At 51.4% G+C, this 14,162-nt stretch overlaps 1 protein-coding gene across 1 annotated transcript in view; it reads right to left on the reverse strand.

The window, feature by feature from the left end:
- The window catches only part of Grik3 (glutamate ionotropic receptor kainate type subunit 3), a 209,286-nt gene that overhangs the window by 119,146 nt on the left and 75,978 nt on the right, over nucleotides 1-14,162 (reverse strand). The gene's annotated exons all lie outside the window — the stretch shown is intronic.

Raw genomic sequence — 14,162 nt, forward strand, 5'->3', positions numbered from 1 at the left:
CACTTTGGCACTAGGTCAGAGGAGACATCCTCCGGCCCCTCTCACAGAATGTGTGTGTGGCTTCTTCCGTTGGGGTCTCAAGGGCTGGGGCTTTGGCATCTGGCAAGGTACCCTGTCCCTTCTCCATGTGGCCAGGGCTGACTTTCACTCTTGTCAGTCCAATTTCTCAGGAGTGGACTGTTCGTCTCATCTTTGTCTTGTTTTGTCTGGTTGCAAGACTTTGCTCTAAAGAAGAACCCTGCCTTGTCCTCCCTCTGCCTGTCCCCTCCCCCTGTATCCTGGCCAGTCCCTTGAGAGAGGACCCTTCTCTGACCTCAGTGCTTGGGTTTGTCAGTCCTTCCCTTCCGGACCGACTCGTTCCCTGTGTAGAGCTCCATGAAGGTCAATATTCCACACATCTGCTGGTCTCTCAGCTCTTCCTTTGTTCTCTAGGGCAGAGCCTAGAATACCGACAATGTCTGTTGATTGACTTTAACCCCAATTCAACTGGCCTTAATTTCTACATGATTTAATCTAATGCTTTGTTCATTTTTATTGGCTATAGAACTTCTGGGTATAGGATGCCCATCATGCATTGTGGTTAGTGCCCAGTTTCTAGAAACCAGGCCAGTGTCACTTCCAAGCAAGTGACAGCCACAGTCTTCTGACCTTGTGCTTGCCAGGAAGCCACTTGTGCTGCTGAGCTCTACCCCTAGCCCATGAGAGTTCTATTTCCTGTCTGAAGTCAGAACTAAAAAGTCACAGAGACAGCACTCACAGGCCTTTTTGGTTCCACCCTGGTCTCACCAACCAAGAGACCACTTTATAATCAGTGGAGCACGGTCCAGGCACAGATTTCTTGATGAAGATAAGATTCACCATGTTTTCTAAGCTGTCACCTTATGCCCGTCAGTTGTGCATGCTAAACAAACTCTTATTTTCTCCTTTCATACTGAACATGTCTGAAGGGGGTAGGGAATGATTACACATGGTCACTGCCACCGTCAGTGGCCTAAGGTCAGCTATTGCCTGGAAGCATCCTGAGGCCAGGTACTATGTCTGTCTGCTCACTCTTGCATTTCTACTCCAGGGTCTGGCCCACAAGTCTGCTTTGATTGCCTGTGCAAGGCTAAGGGTGTGGGAAAGAGGTCACAAAGATCCCCAAATTGCTGCTGACACTAATAACCAAACATGTCAAAGGATGGATTTAATGCAAACCGATTCTGTTACAGTTGTATCCAGTATGTAGAGACACATTTCCCTTTCATTCTGCAGTCTGTTACATTGTCTCTTTCTATCTGAGCTATCTCTTTTCGTGAATAGAGAACAAAGCCTACGCTAACACAGTTTGTCACTGAGCAAGTTGAACTCTGCTTTCTAAATAGCCTGACAGCCCGTGAGATCCAAAGCGACTGAAGCCCAGCGGCTTCAGACCTCCTCCCTGCCACTTCCCTGCTTTCTGCCAGGTGACAGGTGACTGCACCTGGCTCCAGGTGTCAAGTCTCAGTTCACACACATTCCAGCCCAGTGGCAGGAAGGCATTTCCATCAATACTCTCACCTTGCTGTGCTGCTCCAGCGGACTGCTGATGGGGAAGGAAGTGTCCGCGTTGCCAGAGGCTTGGGGCCCACCCAGTAGCACCTATATGACTCCCAGTGGTTTTCACCTTCTGAAACGAACACGGGTTCTGTTTGATCCCCTCCACACCTACCCTCCTTGTTATTTTACTTATTTGCTCCCCATGCTTTATCTGCATGTCACTGAATCCACTCACACACACACGAGTGGCTCTATCATAGACAAAGGTACCACAGGTCCGGCTGCTTTGGCTGCTGGGGGGCAGCAGAGGCTACCTGTGTGTCATTCATATTTTTCCCCAGTGTTACTTCCAAGGTTAGGGGCAACAGCAAAATCTACCTGATGTGCCATAGGGCCAAAGGTCAGTTGGAGGAAGCTGCTTCCCTGTTTCCTCGACTGATCATTGGGACCGTGTGAGTCCTCGGTGCACGGAGGGGATGTCACCGCCATCCACTCTTGCTGATGCTTCTCCTAGTTACGGCCAACCTTCACCTGAGCCTCTCACCCCCACCGCCTCGTCTTCTGACCCTCACCAGATGAGCGCTTGCCCATCTGTGCGTTCAGAGACCACTGGGCTGTGCTTACTGTTGGCGAGGGCCACCGGCTGTACCTCAGCAGTTAGGACTGAGCTGCAAAGTCACCAGTGCTGCTCTCTGTCCCAGGCTGTCTGTGAGCACGAAGGGAACTCCCTGCAGGGAGGAGCAGGGGTTCTGCACCCAGCCCCAGCCAGCAACAAGGTGCTAAAGAGCTCTTCACCACCCCTCCTTCCTGGAAGCTGGAATGCAGCTGCAGTTTGTCCTTTGTCCCCCTGCTGCCTGAACTTCTCTCCTCGCTCTCCACCCCGGTGCCCAAGCTTCCCTTCCCCTCCATACCTGGCACCGTCCCTTCCAGCTCTGAATTTCCCCATCCAATTTGAGTGATACGGCTCTCCAGGTTCTCCCAGCTCCTTCCCCCATCCTCCAGCAGCCAAGCAAGGGTGGCAAGTGAGCAAAGGACTAAGGGATGCTTGTGTTCCCAAGCACATTCCCTGGCCTGCTTAATCTTCTGCTGTGACTGTGAGCAACCAGAGTCCCATCTGCACTTGGGTTTCCTTTGTTCCTTTCAGGCAGGGAGTCCTCTGAACCTGAGGTACTGGGGTTCCCATGATAGCTCTGTGTCTAAGGAAAACAACCTCCTTCCCCTGCTCCCTCTCTCCTCTGCCCTGCCCATCCCCCACACCCAGGAAGGATGAGAATGACTGACACCAGCATTAAAGATATGAAAACTTCCCTCCTGAATGATCTCACTAATGGTAAATTGATGGGATTGAATACATTCAAGTCGGAAATGATCCAAATATATGCTAATGAAGCTGAATATGCATTATTTAGACTAAAACAAACTAACTGCGAGTCAGGAAATAAAGTAGGTGAATTATTAGTTTGGCAACTCAAAGAATCGGAAAACTCAAGCACCATTCCGAAGACAGGCAGAGGCAGGCAGCAAAATGTGGTTAATGAATTCTAAACCAATTAACCGCAAATTGATGGTGCGCTCGAAGACTTGCCACCCGACTCCCTCCGATTGCTTTCTGAAAATTTAAAAAGAAAATGCTGTTGCCAGGCACTTTTCTTCTTTTCCCTTCCTAAATGTGCCTTGCTGGAAACTTGAGTCTCAGGGAAAGAAAAAAAGGACAACTACAAACAGATTCCAGAGATGGGGAATGGGCCTATTTTGGCCACAAGGGGGGATAAATAATGAAAGGAGGAACTTCTCAACTCTTCTTTGTCAACAAAAATCATCCTCAGACTTGAAGAGACTAAAGCAAGTCTTGATGGGAGGGAACTGAAGCCTGAGACTGGTGGGGAAATGTGAGACCCCGTGTTGGGGGACTCAGCAAGAACAAGCCGTGTCCGGAGGGATCCCAAGGCTGGGTTCACAGACCTGTCACGGGGAGCTCATCCATGAGCTCCAGGAGACAGGTGGCACTAGGAAGGGCTGGAAAACAGGAGATGGGACCAGTTTTTAAATACAGAATCAGTGAATTCCAAAGTGTTTGGGGACAACCAAAGAAAAACTTCAGGTCCCAGTCTTAAAAGGTCATAAAGCTCTGGGTGCATGGGGAGCTAGGGCTTTGCTGAAAGGTCACCTGTGCTGGCAAATGCTGTCCAAACCTCCCTGGAGCAAACAACCCAGCCCACCACCACCTCAGCCCATTTCCCGGCTCGATTTCTGTCTGTAGTGATTATCAGCATGGAACATAGGGGTATTCATAGTTTATTTTCTTCTTCTTCTTCTTCTTCACTAGAATGTAAGTTCCATGAGGATGGGGACCATGGATACTTCATCCTCGGGAAGTGTGCCTTGCACCTGGTCAGGGCCCAATAAGTATCTGTTGAATGAGGGAGAAAACAAGCAGAACAGCTGCCTCCTGTCTCACTTCCTTTTCTGACAGGACACGGGGATAAGAAGATGAAGGGAATTCTGTAAACTCAGCAGATCTGGATCTCAGTACAGCATTTACCAAAGATTCTCACTGTAGTCATGTAGAAAAAATGAACAACCAGGACCTGGATACAAGAACAGGTGGGGTGTACAGCCCTTAGTGGGACCACACCAGGGGAGGAGGGCGGGAGTGCGGTGGGTGATGGGCTCTGTTTTCAGTCCTAGCCTCTTTACCCTTCTTGCTTATTTAGCTGAAGATTCAGAATGCAGGGCTCTTCAAACTGGGGCAGGTGACAAAGTGGGAGGGACAGGGCTGTGAATCAGGGTGGAGGACTCTTAGTGAGGTGGGAGAGGAACTAACTGTCCCTGGGGTGAAGTGAGGCCCCAGCCCTGGAGCACAGGGTGGGATGAGCAGATACAACTTAGAGACACTTTTGGGGAAATGGAAGCTGCAGTTTTGAGGTCCCCAAAATTTGATGGTGGAAGATGTGACTATTACAGAGATTGTGAATTATTTCTTATCATAGGATGGCCAACTCAATCACAGACTTCCAGTCTGAGTTTATTCTGATTTAGTAGAATATAAATGTTGGTGGTGAAAAATGACCCCAGTGACAAGCCTTGTGCCCACATTGATATCTCATGGCAGGGGAAGAGGGGAGAGGTACAAGGGAGAGATGACTGAGGCCACATTCGTATTCATGTGGAATTGCAATTCAGTTGAAGGAACAAGTCAGACTCAAAAGAGAAAAAAAAAATCCTAGCTCTTGAGAAAACAGCCATTCCAATTGCGATCACTTCAGGGTTCTTACGAATAATCAAGTGTCATACCAATTTGTAAGAACGTAGGGGCCACTGCATCCATTACCTAACCCAGCTGGAGCAGAGTGCCCTTCCGTAGTCAGTCTGGAGGGCCTTTCGGTACATGCTGGCCGGGCTGCACTGAGTGGTCTCCATGGGATGCCATGGTGCTGCTGAGCTTCTTGGCAGCCTCTCGCTGAGCACTGAGCATTCTTCAAGACATGTTCCCTTAAGCATGCACTGTGTGCCCTACCCTGGGTCATGTGTTAAAAACAAATACACAAATGAGACCTAGTCCATGCCCTTCAGAGCACACGGATTGGCAGGGGAGAAACACACACACACACACACACACACACACACACACACACCTATAGCACAATCTGGGAGACAAAGTGGATAGAGATGGAGGACATGGGCTGGAGCCAGAGGATAGGGCAGGAAGCCACAGATGGCCTCTCAGGTATACAAGGAACGTGCTGCCTGCTGTATCCACTGAGGTTGGCTACAACAATGGCAGGCAGAAGAACGGGGTCGGGAGACAAGGACCATTCTGAGCCAGGTCACCTTGACTTGTAGCTACTAGGGAAAAAATAAACAGTGTTAGTCAGTACTCCATGGTGCTGTGTTTCTCTTATTTGGAGAAGTGCATTCTCAGCCTGGACTCTCTCTGGGGCCTTTTCTGGCCTGCTGAAAGGCCAGGAGATGACATGTCCTAGACATCAGCTCATGCTGTGCTACAGCAGCAACATCCTTGTCACTCCCAGATCCCACCCTCTTTTAGAACAAGGACCCTCCAACCTCTAGATCCAGGCTATTTTCTAAATGGCAGCTGCTGTCCTCTTACTGAGCCCAACTCCCTGAGGCCATCCCTTGAGCCAAGTCAGCCTATGGAGCTCTTAACAGGAGCTGAGAGAAGACATACTCTCTCTTGACATAAAACAACAACAAATAAAGTCTGGGACTCCCACAAGCTCTGGCCTCAAGCTAAGACTATGAAGAGGCCAACTTGAGGGAATAAAGGTGACTTACAGGGAAAAACAGGACCCATGAGGAAGATGTGTGTGGGGTGAGGTGGGGCAGAAGAAGAGAGGAAGAAGACAGAGGAGGGAGGGTGAGCAGGGAGGGCTTTGGTGTTTTAGTGCTTGGTTCTGGGAAAGGCCAGTCCCCAGGGATGACATTGCCCGTGCCTTCCCCACTGAAATAGAAGGGGCCAGAGGAGCATGGAGAAGAGAAGGGTCCTTGTAGGTGGGATGACAAGGGCAGAAGCCCTGTCCTAAGCCCTTCAAATATGCTGAACAACTATTACAAGCCATCAAGGTGAGCTATCGTTGGTGTTCACACTACTTTTTGAGTTTGCTGCTAGAACATTATAAAAAGTATTTCGCCACTGCCATGGATACCATGTATAAAGGTTTTCTTTTTGGTTTGGCAATGCTGGGGCTGAATCCAAGGCCTTACACATGCCAGGCAAGTGCTCTGCCACAGAGCCACATCCCCAGCCCTCTAAAAGTTTTCAGTCTGAGAACCCCCTTTCCCAAGCCACTCACAGACCTACCTGAGTAACTGCTTTCCCAGGTCCAAATGCCACTACTTTTCACAGAATGTAGGTAGAAGAATCATACATGAGTCACACATAGACAGAGAAACCCAGCACACACAGGTACCCTTAGCCTCCTGTGAAACTGTCCCCCTGACATTTCTGACACATCTGTCATCCCCAAAATGCCTCAAAAGTACCTGCAAGCAAAGTCCCTCAGTGACCTCTTAAATCCACATCCCATTTGTGAAGTGTCTACTCGTTCCAAAGACTGGTTTTGAAGCTGGGTACACAGACATGAACAAGATAGACAGGGCCTTCATCCCAGGGACTTACACGACAGGCACGGGCACGAGCAATAAGCAGGTAAACAAATAAAGGAGTAAGGCAATTACAGAATATAATAAATAGAGAAGATATTTTCCCATTCAGCATCTCATGGAGAACAAACAGAGGCCCAGAGAGGTAAGTGATTTGCCCAAGCAGCAGCCCCAAAGGACAGCAGGCTACCCTATACTACAGCTCCCCAGCTGCTTCTCCACCTCCATGGAGGCCACCTCTTAGTGGCCCTGGCTACACCTTGTCGCTCTAGCCAGAAAAGTCCCATGCTCCTTGGGGCAGTTCCTGTAAGGGTGCTCTGTCTCTTTTACACCTGGTAGGCAGTTGGGGTAAAAATAGGTCCTTCTGTGCTAGGGACCACTGTAGTTAATACCTGTTGTCTGAGAATAATTATTAACAGAACTCATTCACTTACAAAGTGCGTGCGTTTGGAAGGTAAGTGATATGGTGTCCCTATTCATGGGGTACCTCAGTCTCTGGATCTTGCGAGCATCTGAATGGAAGAATGAAATATTTAGAATCATCTCCAGATGTTGCACACCACCAGACAGCTGGGGCGTTGCTTCTTCAGAGCTGGCAAGGGTCTCTGCCGATGGCCTCACCCTATTTCTGCCCTCAGCTATGGCCCTGCCCTCTTTGTGAACTCCTGCCAAGGCTTTTCCCGCCAGACAGATCTCCCACTCAAGGCCTCCTGGTGAGCAGCAGCCACACTTTGGTATAAGGGAGCTCTTCAGTTGGGCAGGAAGAGGCTAGACCCTGGGGTGAAGTATATGTCAGCGAGAAGCCCGTGGTCCCAGTGTGACCCCAGAACACACACAGTTTAAACATCTGTGCACCCTCCCTAGAAGACTCACTGCATGTATGAAGTCCCTGGCCAGATAAGCCTCCAGCCTGCTGAATTTCTGTCTCTGTGCCTGGCTTCCTGAGCCTCAGCTTCCGAGGCTGGAAACCCTGACCTGCCCCAGAAGTGTCTTTTCAGACAGAATGGTACCGACCTGATCAGTAAGCTGTGGGAGTTCCCTGAGCAGGGACCAGGCTGCGCCTACCTGTGCAGCACTGGATCCACACGCAGGCACCGCCCCTCAGCCCTGCAGGCACAGCTGGGCAGCAGCAGGCAGCCTCTTCACGCAAATTAAATAAAACAACCTTTTATCTGTTGGCTGATTCCCTCTTTTGAAGAAATCAACTGCAAATTCATTTTTGGGGAGAAGCAATTATGATGATGGATGGAATGTCAGGGAAAGGAACCAAACAGAAGTCTAGAGGCCTGAGCTGGCGCAGGGGCTTCCTGGCGCAGGGGCTTCCTGGCGCAGGAAGGTAGGGGCAGTCATGTTCAGCTCCATCCTGGCTGGCTTTTGTTGTCTTCTCTCCCTATCTGGGATGGGGTGATGCTATATATGCTATATACTGTACCTCTCCTACCATGGCGAGTGGGCTTCACCGGCTTGGGACGAGGTCACAGAAAGCACAGCATGGTGGACAGTTGTATGCAGTAAATCATGAGCACTTACAGTGCCTAGAATTTTCTAGGTATCCTCTTGGTTGACTGTCACAACGACCCTGAAAAATATGTGCTTATCCATTTCGCAGATGGAGAAGTAGAAGCATCAGCTGACTCGCTCTAGGCCATTCCATACAAAGGAAAACAGAATTAGGATTGAACCTTCACACCAAGGCGAGATGAACCCTAACCTAGCCAGTCTACCCAACCTACTTAGTCTCAGTTTAAAGAGGGAGAAAGGGAGGTTTAACTCCAGGTCACAGTCCTCATTAGAGAAATCCGTCCATTTGTTCAACAGATAATAATGCACAGAGCCAGGCACTGTTTGAGGATGCAAGAGTTCCAAGTGCACAGTCAAAAGCTTCTGCCACCTAGCCTGGGGGGAGGTTTGGAGAAGAGGAAGTGCCGGATCTGACTCAGGGCCCCCTGGAGGCCAGCTCCTCTGCACCAGCTCCTGTGGCACACAGCATAGACTCACTCTTGGGAGACAGGGACATTGCTGCAGCCTGGGGAAACTCACGTGAGCCCTGTGGTGCCAACCCAGGCCAGCCCCGAGCCAGGAGCCCCTGAGGCCCAGGCAAGGGCCTGGCTGGGCAGTGTCTGCCAGCCTGTCAGTTCTGAGGAAATCCTTCGCAGAGATGGGTCTGGGCATGGACTTCAAAGGCTCCTGCGGTGAAGACCTGCTAATTGCTTGAAACACATTTTCAGTCAAGTGTGAATTCTCTTTCACTCCACACCTCCTGTGCATTCCAGGAGAGCTCAAGTGAAAGGAGCCCAGAGGCTGCTCCCTTGCCTGTGGCAGAAGTTGGGTAGGAAAAGGTGTGGGGCCACCTCCTATGGCTACTGTGTGCTACCCTGAACCTGGGAGCTGCTGACCCTGTGGAAAGAGGCAATGCTCTTGAGGGAGGCAGGGCCTGACCCTGGGGCTGAGGGGCTCATTGCACTCCTCTCTCCTCCTGGTAGTAATGGGTGATGTTTTAACCTGACCAAAGCGCCACCATCCTGTTCTGTATGCGCCGTCTTAGTGAACCATGTCAGCTGCTGTAAAATGTGCCTATCTCACAAAACCTGTTTCTGTAAGCCATTGCTGTAAACCCTCGCTCCACCCTTGAATTCCAAGAACTTCTCCAAACCCCAACCATATCTAGTCTCAGCAGCTGCCATGTTTCCTTGAACTCCCTGAGTTGTACCCCGCCTGCTTTGTGGTTTTAAGCTTTATAAACCCCACGCTCCCCGCCTTCGGCGTGCACTTAGGCACTTTGTGCCAGGTGTTGCTGCTGGGTACCAGCTAAAATAAAGCACTTTTTAAACTTTTGAGCCTACCTCATTTTTGAGTTACAACAGATGACGGACTGTTAAAAATAACAGCCAGGCATGACTGGCAAGCCACTGGACCGCCACCTACTCCTTCCACCTACTCCTTCACCAGAGTCCTCACACAGCCCAGGACAGAGGGGCTGTCATGGTGGGTTTCCCAGATAAAGACAGGGGCACAGAGAGTTAAAGTAGTCTGCCTGAGGTCAAGCTCTTTCAAATAAAGGATCTGGAACTATGTCCTGGACATCCTGAAATCTGTACTCAGGGCACCAGAGGTGGGATGGAGGGACATAAAGACGCAGGCAGCAGCAAGTGGCTCTGACAGATGTCCGGCAAAACAGGGAAACTGGAGGCTACTCAGAAGAAGGAAGGCTCTGAAGTTACAGGGTTTGAAGAGCAGAACAAATATCTAGCAGCCCACTGGCCAGGGGATAGCAGGTAGCCTCCCTCTGACTCCCCTTCCACAGGATGGAGGCTCAGTACACACCAGTAAGGTTGTACGTCGGAGTTGAGCCTGAGCTCAGGGAACTCCTTAGTCCCTTCTTAGTCCTGGTCCTGCAGGTAACTATGCATTAAGAATCTGGGCCAGAAATTTCCTAGCAGGAGCAGACAGTGAATGAGCAAATGAATAAAATAAAAATGGAAGAATAGTAGCTGAATTAATGATGTATGCTAGCTTTCATTCATTCATTCATTCATTCATTCATTCATTCATTCATTCATCCATTCATCCATCCATCCATCTACTCTTCCGAGGCCTGTGAGTGCAGTTGCACTCTGGGATGTGCTGTGCCCCCAAGCCCTTCTGGTCTAGGGAGCAGCCAGGGAAGCAGGGATGCCCAACTTTGCCCTGTGCTACCCATCTATAAGCTGGTCCATGCCAGTGTTTGCCCTTCCTACTTTTTCTGGCCTTGCAGCTGCTTGCCTAGTTCCAAACTACAGGTGAAGGCTTGTCTTTCCAGGCACAGACCTCCTCCTGGTATCTAGACTATTGCTGAAGGTAAAAGAAGGTGAGGTTCCTGTACACCAGAGCCTGGGTGTTTCACACAAGATGCAGAAAACTAGGCCAGGGGGTGTTGACCTAGGATGGGGACTCCTCAAAGGGCTGGAGCTGCTGTAATAAATCCCCTAGGGCACAGGAGAAGGAAGGAGGAGGAGGGAGAAGAGGAGGAGGAAGAGGAGGAAGAAGGAGAGGAGGAGGAGGAGGAGGAGGAAGAAGAGGAGGAGGAAGAGGAAGAGGAGGGGAAATAAAGAACAGGTGGAGGGAGAGGAGCACAGCAGTTTCCCCAGGGCTTCTTGTGCTTGTAAACAGAACAGCTGGAAGGCAGAGAGCATTCCGATCTTGGGAGATTGTAGTTCCCTGGAGACAACCCTTCAAGCAAGCAGAGAGGCCCCTTCTGCAGGAGGCGATGCAGGCTGGAAGGGTTGCAGACCTCCCACTGATATCTGAGATCCCCCAGTACTAGCATGTGAGGAGAACAGGAAATTGAGGTTGCTAGGGGAGGGAGAAGAAGGGAACTTGCTTCCAGGACTGGAACAGAACCAGGCCCAAAGGGAAGAGGAACCCGGTCCCAAGAGATGGGGGAAGGGCTCCTATGACCTCCAACTGCAGTGGGAAACACCTTCTACTGTGCCTCGGTCTCCACTGAGCCCCTTCTCTGTGACCTCCCAAAGATGCTGAGCATCATGTTCAGCAGCGCAGGCTTCAGACTCTGAGATGTGGGTCTACATCAGTGTTCCTGCCTGTAGAATAGAAGGGCCACAGCCTCAGCCTCTAAAGGTGGCTGTCATTTTCAGTTTGATCATGTCTTCAGAATGCCAGCTGAGGCCTGGTGGAGGACACAGGAAGAACCCAGAACACAGTAACCATGGCATTGGCATATTATAGGCATCGGCAGCTCCTGAGCTACCCTACTGCCCTGTGGGACCAGAAGGGCCAGCGGCTGAGCTAGGACTGGGGCAGGCCAGGTGGGATGTGCTGAGGTTGCCCCAGCCACTTGGGCCCATGGGCAGCAGGTGTGGCCAGCTGTTCCCACCCCCTGGCTGCTAGCCACATTGTTCATTAAGCAAATGGCCCACAGTGGCCAGTGATCAGTGAAGCACGAGGATGGACACCTCTCCCAAGCAGGCTTATAAAAGGCCAGTGCCGAGCTCATTTAAAGATCTAAGTGGAACATATTTCTCCTGATGTGGCAGTTTCAATCGACTCATATTGTCTCCAAATAAACAGTGGAGTCACAGCAATTAGTTTTCTGGACAAAGCGTCAGGTTAGGGTAGCAGGGGCCAGGGAGTAGAGAGGGGGTGGCTGGGAGAGGCATGGGACTGAGCTGTAGAGAGAGCCTGAGGGGCCAGTCTCGAGGACCCAGCCTGGGCCTTCTGCCCAGGCAGGGTGTGTCCTCAGACCTCTGACTTCCAGCCAGGGCATGGCAAGTGTCAGTCACAGACGTTCAGAACTAGCAACGACTTGCAACATCGTTTAGACTGATCCTTCCTGTGACAAATAGGAGGACCCTGGAGATTCGAGAGAGAATACAGATGGCTCGAAATTGTCCATCAAGTCAGCAGCGCAACTGGGGCTCCCGACCTGGTGTTAATAGGCTTTCATATTCGCCAGCACGAGGCAGCTTCAGAGGCGCTTTTGGCGTTACAATCTCCTTTAATCAGCACTCTGTTCCTGAAAAGATGGAGTTGGCCTTACTTTGAAGTTCAGGAACAGAAGCTCAGAAAGGTGAGGTGACTTGTCCAAGGTCACACCGCAGATGAGCAGTGGCTCCAGCCTCCCACACTCCCTTGCGGGTCTCTTCCCATGCATCCCCAGTGATGGGCAAAGCCCTGCTGTACCCCAGCTTCTGGTTTCCCCACAGTGATAATTCCTGGCCCCCAGGAAGTCTCTGTCTGATAATAGAGCCTGGGTCTCTGCCCAGGGTGAAGAGCTGAGGGGCATACATAGAATGCTGAGAGACAGTGAAGAACCACGCCAGCCAGCCAGCCAGCCAGTTGGCCAGAGGAAGCCACAGAACGAGAACTGGACCAGTTCCCCCAAGAAATCAGTGGTCCAGGGCAGGGAGAGGAGAAAGAGCTGCGCCCATGACTCCCAAGCAAGCCTGGCATTAAGGGCCCCAGAGAACACGACCCTGCCCTGGTCTGCGGGGACACAGGTGCAGTGCATAAGCGGTCTTAGCTTTGGTGCAACCCAGGATGGGAAGCTGCAGATGGTGGCAGACTCCACCACTAGGCCTTCTGCAGGAAGCCCATGGGCCTGGTTCTCTATTGGCTGTAGAAACAATGTCTGAGCTGCCGCAGAGGAGTGGGACTTCTGGACCCTTCCTACCCAGGGGCATCATCAAGAGTGACTCGGGCAGGCTGGCTTGATCTGAAACACACACACCTCACTGAAGGTACCTCTGGGCTCTGTAGGGTCCATCTGGGTGGCCAGCATCACATTTGGCTAACAAATGCCAAGGCCACAAACCACAGTGACAGATCCTGGGTGGTCTGGAGACCTCGAGACCTTGGCCCTTTGCTCTGTAGCATTACCTCCAAGAGCACAGAAGGGTTAGTAAGGATGGAAGACAGGAGAAGGAGGCAGGTGAGAGATTAAGGAGAGGCACAGACTGGATCCCTAGGCTTTGGACTGTGGCATTTCTGAGGCTTCAGGGGGAGGCACTGCAGGGGGAGACAGGCAGAGGACATGCAGGAAGGAGAAAGGAGGCTCAAGGGGAGGAGAAAGGGAGGGAGGAGGGAAAAGAGTTTCAGAAGGGAGGGACCATCTGCGCCCCCGCTGCTTCAGGGCCTGGCACTTCCGCTGCTGATCCTGGTGCCCAAGTCACCCTCAAATGTCTTTGGCTTTGTCCTCCTTTCTCAACCTCAAACTGGACTATTCCACCTTCAAGAAGCCTCCTCACCCCTCCCTATCTACTCTGCGTGCCAGCCCCAGCACCCTCCCCCTGGACCACTGTGGCTCCCTCTCCACTGGCCTCAGCCTCCAGTTTGCTGCTGCCTGCAGGGTGCTGCTACTCCTTCCAGAGCCCCTCATCCTTTCCCTCCCCTGTCCCAAATCCCCCAGAGTCTGGCCACAGCCTACAGCACCAAATCGTCATTTGTGGTGCTCAAGGCCCTTTGCAGTCTGGCCCCCAGCTGCCTGCCAGCTGTTCCCTTTACTCTCAGTCACCTGCCTGGACACTCAGGCCACAACAGGAAACTGGACCTATCTCCAGAGCCCGCCACCACCCCCGAACTCCCTCTGGCACCTGCCCTAGCCAGCCTTGTGGTGTAAAGGACCGACCTGTGGACTCCTTCAATATGAGCAGGCCTAGGTCTTACTCTGCCCATGTACCATGACACCACTGAGCTTGGTACAAAAGCCGGTACAAGCTAGGAATTCAGTGAGCATTTCTTGATCCTAGCAGAAAGGGGCTAAAAACACCACCCAGCAAACACATTTTTTCTGAAGTTTGACTCCTTCACAGCAAAATTTGGGTCAGCTAAGGCCTGACTATGTGCCAAACACTGAGCTGGATGAACGTCTACTGTGTGTCCGGTCCTGTACTAGGAAAGGCCCTACTATGTGCTGGGCCCAAAAGCACCTGCTGTGTGTGTGTCCCTGTTTCCCTGTTAGCTGACAGACGGGGTTGCACTACTCTGTGTAGGTCTGGCTGGGATGAACTCTTAAGGAGGGGCAA

Source organism: Octodon degus, unplaced genomic scaffold, assembly GCF_000260255.1.
Source record: "Octodon degus isolate 3935 unplaced genomic scaffold, OctDeg1.0 scaffold00130, whole genome shotgun sequence".
Taxonomy (NCBI): Eukaryota; Metazoa; Chordata; class Mammalia; order Rodentia; family Octodontidae; genus Octodon; species Octodon degus.